General features: G+C 40.0%; 1 pseudogene; it reads left to right on the top strand.

Moving 5' to 3' along the window:
* Positions 1-3120: 3120 nt before the first annotated feature.
* On the top strand, positions 3121-4014 carry LOC127218006 (serine/threonine-protein kinase Nek2-like; annotated as a pseudogene).
* Positions 4015-9154: the final 5140 nt, after the last annotated feature.

Genomic DNA, 9154 nt, shown 5'->3' with positions numbered 1-9154 from the left:
TCCCACCAGCAGTGGAGGAGTGTTCCCCTTTCTCCATATCCTCTCCAACATGAGTCATCATTGGTGTTTCTAATTTTAGCCATTCTGGCAGGAGTAAGATTTTATCTCAAAGTTGTTTTGATTAGCATTTCCCTGATAGCTAGGGATATGGAGCATTTTCTTAAGTGTCTTTCAGCCTTTCTGATTTCCTCTATTGAGAATTCTTTCTTCAGTTCTGTACCCCATTTTTAATAGGGTTATTTGGTGGTGTGTTGACTAGTTTCTTGAGTTCTTTGTATATTTTGGAGATCAGCCCTTTGTCGGATATAGGATTGGTGAAAAGCTTTTCCCAGTCTGTGGGCTGCTGTTTGGTCTTGTCTACAGAAGCTTCTAAGTTTGAAGAGGTCCCATTTATTAATTGTTTCTCTCAGTGTCTGTGCCCCTGGAGTTATGTTCAGGATGCGGTCTCCTATACCAATTTGTTCAAGGGTACCTCCTACTTTCTCTTCTAAGAGGTTCAATGTGGCTGGATTGATGTTGAGGTCTTTGACCCATTTGGACTTGAGTTTTGTGCATGGCGACAGACACGGGTCTATCTGCAGTCTTCTACACACCCTCATTCAATTGTGCCAGCACCATTTGTTGAAGATGCTGTCCTCACCCCATTGTATAATTTTAGCTGTTTTGTCGAAAATCAGGTGTTCATAGGTGTGTGGGTTAATATCAGGATTTTCAATTCGATTCCATTGGTCTACCTGTGTATTTTTATGCCAATACCAGGCTGTTTTCAGAACTATATCTCTGTAGTAGAGCTTAAAGTCAGGAATGGTGATGCCTCCTGAAGTTCTTTTATTGTATAGGGTTGTTTTGGCTATCCTGGGTCTTTTGTTTTTCCATATAAAGTTGATTATTATCCTTTCAAAGTCGGTGAAGAATTGTGGTGGGATTTTAATGGGGATTGAATTAAATCTGTAGATTGCTTTTAGCAAGATTGCCATTTTTACTATGTTTATCCTACCTATCCAAGAGCATGGGAGAGCTTTTCATTTTCTATTGTCTTCTTTAATTTCTTTCTTTAGAGCCACAAAGTTCTTATTATATAGGTCTTTTACTCGTTTGGTAAGCGTTACACCAAGATACTCTATGTTGCTTGTGGCTATTGTAAAGGGTGATGTTACACACCCCCCATGGAGGGATAACTGCCTTAATCTAGAGACAGGAGAGAAGCCCTAGTCCCTACTTCACATGACCTGTCAGACCTACATGACCCCTACTGGATGACATTCCCCTACATTTGGAATTGGGGTGGGGGGATGGGAGGGTGGTTAGAGTGCATGTGAGATGGCAGAGAGGGTAAAAGGGAGGGAAGGAGGGAGGGAGGAAGGGAGTGAGTGAGGGAGGTTGGGAGGGAGGGGAGGAGGGAGGGAGAGGGAACTGGGATAGACATGTAAAATAATAAATTAAATTAAAAAAAATGCTTTGACTCCAAAATTTAAGTTGAAGGACAAGTTACTGGGGAAAAGGATTTCTATTTTTGTTTCCACAGAAAATGAAAAGATGTGGATTCCTTCCAGACTAATGTGGTTTGATCAAGCCAGACCACCTGAAACAGAGTACCAGGTGATCCTACATTCAAAACAGCTGGACAAAGCAGCCTAACAGACTACAGCCAGGATTTCTGAATCTTCTTCGAGTCCCCCATGACAGAGCCCCTTCCCAGCAGGAAGTAGTTTGGAAAGAACAACACCCAAATTCCCAAATATTGTCCATAAATGTTTGTTTTCATTTAAATGGACTTGGTTATATAAAATAAAATAAAAAAAGAAAAGAAAAAAACGATAAAGTTTTTTAAAAATGCTATCTTTTATTAGAGTTTCCATGGTCATGATGTCCCTTCATAGTAGTAGAACACTGACTAAGGCAATATGTAAAATAACATCTGGCAAAATATCTCAATTTCTGTATGAAGTCAATCTCAGGAACAATACTAATATCTCATGGCTTCTGGATTGGGATTAATCTCTGTATGATTGCTAGGTTCACATGAAAATTATCTCCAATGTTGTATTCAGTAAAAGTATTTATTGAGTACCTATGTTACATCATGAACTTTGCTTTCCAAGTCACTGATTCCTGGTGTCATTAAATTCATCAATTAAGGCACAAAGGAAAATATAGACAATTGGACCTCAGTCAAGAAATTCTGATTCAATAAGTTTAAGATAAATAAAGCTATAGGTATTGCTGGGAAAGAGATTAGGCTGAGAATCATGGTTTTATATTAGATGGTCTTAAGGTTTTATTTATGTGTTATCAAATCTATAGTACACAAATGCCCAGTACTATTTATAGCCAATGCTAAACTTAACTTTAAACAAAAGCTATTAATGATGTTTTAAAATTAGTTTTCTCAAGGCCTCTGCCTTGACATCCCTGTGGACTGAATTCCTAGAAGTAGTTGCTATATGTTTGGAATTCAGTACTATAAGAAGAAAGAGTCCCTTTATTTCCCTGCTGGTTGTGTTGTTAGCTCACTACTTTATGCTGTAAAGCTTCTATGTAAAACTGAAATTAGCTATGTGTGTTTTCCAAAAGTTGAAAAGGGTGTTTTATGGTAGTCAGAATTTTAATTACTATAAGCATGGGGACTGTGCAAGAAGTGTAGCTGCTCTATAATAGATGGGGAAAACTCCAGCATAAGTGACAGTAGAGGAATGGAATTAAGCAACCAAAAGAAAGCAGCAGTAGTGATAGTGAATTATGGAAACTTAGAAGAGGATCCTCTACTGACTTGAATAAGAATGTTCCTCATAAGCTCACGCATTGGAATGCTTAGTCATTACAGAGTGGCACTTTTAGTCATTACAGAGTGGCACTATTTTAGAAGAATTGGGAGGTGTGGCCTTTTTGGAGGAAGTAATGTCACTGGGGGTGGAATTTGAGGTTTCAACAGCCCAAGCCACACCCAGCGTCTCCCACTCTTTTAGCCTGTGGAACAGGATGTAACTCTCAGCTACCGCTCAAGCACCACACCAGGAATGGTGGTGCCATGCTCCTCACCATGATAATGGAATAAACCTTTGAAACTCTAGGTAAGCCCTCAATTAAATTCTTTCTTTTATAAGACTAGCCTTGGTCATGATGTCTCTTCATAGCAATAAAACAGAGAGTAAGACAGATCCAAGTTCCCATTTAAAAATTACAAATTTGTGTGGAATTAATCATGTCGTTTATTTACTAAGAGCAGTCTTTGCAAAGATGTTTGTTGGCACACCTTATTCCATATCTCCTGAGCAAATGAGCTGCTTGTCCTATAACGAGAAGTTGGACATCTGGTTGCTGGGTTGCCTGCTGTATGAACTGTGTGCATTAATGCTTCTGTTTACAACTTTCAACCAGAAAGAGTTAGCTGGGAAAATCAGAGAAGGGAGATTCAGGCGGATCCCCTACTGCTACTCTGATTGGTTAAATGACATCATCACTGGATGCTGAATTTAAAGGATTACCACCGACCTTCAGTGGAAGAAATCCTGGAGAGCCCTTTGATAGCAGACTTGGTTGCAGAAGAGCAAAGAAGACATCTGGAGAGGAGAGGCCAATGCTTCGGGGAGCCTTCCAAGCTGCAGGCCTCCAGCCCGGTGCTAAGTGAGCTCAGCTTGAAGGAAAAGCAACTGCAGGACAGAGAGCATGAGCTCAGAGCTCCGAGAGGACAGTCTGGAGCAGAAGGAACGTGAACTTTGTATTCGAGAGAGACTACCAGAGGACAAACTGGACAGAGCTGAAAGTCTGGTGAAGAACTACAGCTTGTTGAAGGAACAAAGGTTCCTGTGTCTGGCTAGTGACCCAGAACTTGATCATCCATCCTCAATACTGAGGAAGAAGGTTCATTTCCGTGGGGAAAGCAAAGAGAACACCACAAGGAATGAGAATTCCAAGAGCCAGCTTGCCAAGTCCAAGTGCAAGGACCTGAAGAAAAGGCTTCTTGCTGCCCAGCTGCGTTAGGCCATGTCGGATATTGAAAACAACAACAACAACAACAACAACAACAACAAAAAACAAAAACAAAAAACAAAAAACCTGCCAACTCAAGAGCAGAGCAGGCAGATCCTGAGATCCTGGGCATGCGCTAGGCCAGGAAGGCATGGAGCTGGGTCAGTATTGGCAACTCACTAGAGATTGGTACTTACCTGATATAGTTTTGTGTCTGGTTCTGAGTTTTGCCTTTGTGTGCATGAGCATGGAGTTGGGATTGCTTGTGCTCCTTTTCAGCAACATGACTACAAGATGGACATTTCTCCCTTTCCCTCCTAATAGCCCTGTATAGAAAGGGCTATTTTGCTGGTTGGCTGGGAATTTGATCCTGTGTGCGATTACTACTTGGAATTTGAGATGGGACACTGTAGATTTTAGGAGAAAATAATGTTAGGGAAAGAATATTTAACCTGGAGGACTCCCTTAGAAGTTTACATGATTGAGTGGTATCCTAAATCTGGCATGTTTAGTTTTACATGGTAAATCTGTGCAGCAGGAACTGTGCCCAGCATCCGTTGTCCATGACCATGGATGATGTATGAGGTCTAGTCTCTTAGTGCCCATCAGCCTTTGGGTGGTGGTTGGCTGTGGTGTATCCCTTCTTACTGCAATTTGCAGATGAGCTTCAGCTGGGGTGTGATCTCACTGTTGACAGGGATGGAGTCCCCACAGGTCGCACTACAGCGTCAGGCAGAGCTTTTAGTGTACGGTATTACAGGGAGAGACCCAGCCATTGATCCAACAGCCCAGCATTCCAATTCCAAGCAATTCACCATACTAGTTAAACACGAGGGACTTAGATTCTGGAAAAATGAAAGCTTCTACCTAAGAACATGGAAACTCCTGCCAGAACAGCTTCCAGTGAGTTCAGAAGAGACCTCTACAGTCATGGAGAAATCCAAGGAGGAGGCTGAAACTGAGGGGCATGCTGCTGTCCTGTGGCGATAGTGAGCCCAGGAGAGCTGCTCAGTGTCATTCTCCACCTGAAATGCCAGGATACTCACTGTCCTGGTTCTTGTACGGACTTGAATAAATGGTTACCACACTGAAGCTCTCCACACTATACCCTCCCTATGTGTATTTGAGATTAATTTTAAGAGCCCTAAAATATGAACTGAATGGTCTGAAATGCCACCAGGTCTTTGTGTTTTAAACCACAGCTATGGCTCCCTAATGTTTAATGTTGGAGAACTGTCTTCAGAAAGTTGGTCTGTTTAAGGCTACTGGGGTAAAAGCAGGCCATCTTTGCTACTGTCCACAGCCCCACTAGTCAGCTTCAGAAGAGAATAGTGTGCAGTGTGTGTCATTGAGGATGATGCTGCCTTCACCTGTGTCAGGGCCAGACCTTTGCTGTTTGTCTACAGTTTTCTTAAGAGCTCATCAGAAAGAGGTTCATATGTCTTAATAAGTGCTGTTGGCTGAGAGGGAGGGTCAGAAGCATTTTAATGCAATTTGCCTGATGCAGATATATTGCATTTTAAAAATTGGTGTCCTTTTTCTGAATCTATAATAACTTGCTTGAGTGTGTAACTTGCTAAGGCTTCCTTTCTAATGCTCTTTGTATATTCTCTACGGTTTGGCATTTGTAGCTGCAGAAACAATGCCAGGGATCTCTTGCAGCTGTGGGTGCAATGCCAGGGATCTCTTGCAGCTGCAGATATAGTGCCTTTGGATCTCTTGAAGCTGTGTCTTTGGTGGCAGCTTAGACTGTTAAAATATGGTAAGTATCTTATCTTGTCTGTCTGTCCTGTGACAATCTTCCAGATGGGAAATTTTGTTGAAACCTAGAAACTCGGTGGTTTGCCCTACTTTTTTTTTTCTCCTTTAGTGTACAATGATATTGGTGTAGCAGTACACAATAAAATCCTATGAATATAAAAAATCTAAGTACTAGGTTTTAAATGTTCTTGGACTTTAGAAAACTTAATTTGATATAATTATTTATGAATAACCAGTCATCATATTTATACAATTTTCAATACAGTAAAATCTATTTTGTGGAAATTAAAAAAAAATTCCAAATTTGTTTGGAATTAATCACACCATTTATTTACTAAATAATGTGTCAGATCCTGTGTGAGTTTAAGGTTTGCTCTTATATCCCCAAGTCCTAATGAAGTGTGTGGTATATAATACATGCTCAATGTTTGCTGAAAATTGATTAATCACGTTAGTATACTGTGCTGATTATTTACTTGCTCATTTTTCCTTTAAAACTTCAAGCTCATCAAAATCTCATAAAGATGTCTTGTTCATATCTTTATTAGCAGCATTTTTGACAGGTCCTGACATATAATATTTATTGAATGATTGAGTGCACACAAATTGGTATAAAATCTACAGAATACATACAGTAGACTAAGAAATAGAATAGGCAGTTACTCCTTTTGTACTTCTTGAATAAACTATAAGATACCCTTTATGATACTTAATATTTGTACAGAATTATTTTATTATTTTATATGTATGCATATTTTGCCTGTATGTATGTCTGTGCACCATGTGTGTGCTTGATATCTAGAAAAGCAGGTGGTAAAGTCCCTGGAACTGGAGTTACAGATAGTTGTGAGCTTCTCTGTCGGTTCTGGGATATTTAACCCAGTTTGTCTGGAGGAGTAGCCAGTGTTCTTAACCACCAAGACACCTTTCCAGCTCCCTATAATCTTGATTGTCAACTTGATTGTGTCTGTAAGTAATGAAATGATGCCTGTCTTGGTGGGTCTGTGATGGAATTTAAAAGAAAGAATAACTGAAGGGAGAAGAGCCTTACTCAGTGGGCAGCAATTTCTATCAGTGGCCTAGTTATAAAGAGGTCCAAGGGAAAAATCAATACTGTTTGCTTACTCTTCTTGGATTCTTGCTGGGGACTGTGAATATCATTGCAGGACTGTGAATATCATTGTGGCTGCTGCTATTGTCACTCTTTAGTAACACCAGAAACAAACTTTTCTGGTTGCAATTGACTTAAGTTCAGGAACTCTCTTTGAATCTTTCAGGCTTCCAATGACAGATTGTTACTAGTAAGGCATCAAGAATCATGGACTGAGAAAGTACAAGGTACTCATCCTCTTCAGGGTACAAATGACCATTGCTACAACTCATCCCCTATATGTAGTGATCCCTAATTAATATTCTCTAAAACAATAAGATACTTTTAGTTCTTGAGGGCTGATCAGAGTACAATTGGTCTGAGGAACAACTCCTGCCTTCAGATAACTCATGTGACCTCATCCTTCCAGTTATGTGTCTTTGGTGAGCTTAGATGGCAACGCTTATGGAAGAATTTGCTGGGCTTTTATTTCTTAAGTAGCAAATGGCCACATGAAATATTTGTAGTTGAAACCCAAAAAGGACACTATAAAGACTCCAGGACCTTCTCTTTAAATAAAAATATCACTGGATAGGTGAGGTCTCAACTTGCCATTTTTCTTTCACAGTTTTGGTGATTTGAATAAGAATGGCTTCTATAGGTTCATGTATTTGAATATTTAGTCCATTGATTAGTGACCCCATTTAACATGGATTAGGAGGTATGGCCTTGTTGGAGGATATGTGTCACTGAGGTAGACTTTGGGGTTTTGGGAAGCTCAAGCCAGTCCAGTGGCTCTCTTCCTGATGCCTGTGTATATGGATGTCAAACTCTAAACTACCTCACCAGTACTATGTCTGTGTGCTACTGTGCTTCCAGTCATTATGACAATGGCTTAACTTATGAAGTTATAAGCCATCTCCAATGAAGTATTTCCTTGTAGCCCAGGCTGGCCTTGAACTCGTGATTCTCCTGCCTCTGCCCCTTCAGAAAATGCTACCACTGTACACCACCACAACCAGCAGGAGGGAAGGCCTAGTCCCTACTTCAAATTGCTTGACAGATTTTGTTGGCTCCTCCTGGAAGGCATCACCCTCCCTGTGGAGTGTGGGGGGATAGGATGGGAGGGTGGGTAGGGGGCATGGGAGGGAGGGAAAGAAGGAGGGAGGTGGAGAGGGAACTGGGATCGATATGTAAAATAAGAAAAAAAAAGTCAGAGCACAAAAATAATAATTCCTTGTAAGAGTTGTTGTGGTCATGATGTCTCTTCACAGCAAATGAACACTAAGACAACATCGAATAACTTCAATTAGAAAACAAGTCCCTTTTATTTGCAGACTTACTTTGATCTCATTGACAATCAATGCTTAATAGAGGAACCAATAGATTATTTTGTTATTTGTTTGGAGAGATATGTTGGGCATGTGATGTACAATCAGCAATATGATGACAATAAGGATCCAAAGACAATGTGAGCTTAGAAGGGCATTTTCACTGATGGTGCAAGTCTTGATGCCAAAGTCTTCACTGTTTACATTTTAATGAACATCTATCTGTATTCCTTCCAGCAACCAGCACATTAGGCCAAATACTAGGTATGAACTTTGCCATTCAGGCTTGCATACTGATTAGAGCTGGCATAGGCATTGTAGAGACATACCTATAGTAGCCTTATGCATTCTCATTATTTTACAATAGAGAAAATCTGATTTTTCACTGGTCAGAGTATAAATGAATCATGTTTCTTTTTATAGGTTATAAATCAAAGAGATAAATATTGTACATTGTCAATTCTGGTAATCTTACCTTAATTGCTCAGGATATTAAAGTTTGAACATATTTTTAAAGCTAATGTAGAGAATAAAGAAAAGGAATTGGGAAAAAACACATGGTGATGAAACAGGGAGCTGTGTTTTACTATTTATATGCCTAGTGGAAACAATCTTGGCCTCAGTGTTCTTATCTGTTAAAAAGGCACAATAGTACTTGCTGTGCTTCTCCTATAAAACTATTGTTAAGGGTAAATATAAATGAGGATAAACCTGAAAGTTATGATACTCTTTAAGAAATGCAAGGTATAGGGGCTGGAGAGATGACTTGGCAGGTAAGAGCGTTTGTTACTCTTTCCGATGATTGAGTTCAGTTCCTAGCACCTTGTTGGGAGCCTTATAACAGCCTTTAACTCCAGCCCTGGAATACCTCATAATCTCTTCTAGTCTCTGCAGATACCCTCCACACATCCACATACTCATACAGACACATATTTATACACACCACCACCAATAATAATAAAACCGTGGTGAACACAAGGTTTCTCTCTTAAAATATTGGACT

The sequence above is a fragment of the Phodopus roborovskii genome, unplaced genomic scaffold (assembly GCF_943737965.1).
Source record: "Phodopus roborovskii unplaced genomic scaffold, PHOROB, whole genome shotgun sequence".
Lineage (NCBI taxonomy): Eukaryota > Metazoa > Chordata > Mammalia > Rodentia > Cricetidae > Phodopus > Phodopus roborovskii.
Note: the sequence above shows the minus strand (reverse complement) of the source record. Positions and strands in the feature narration are given on the sequence as shown.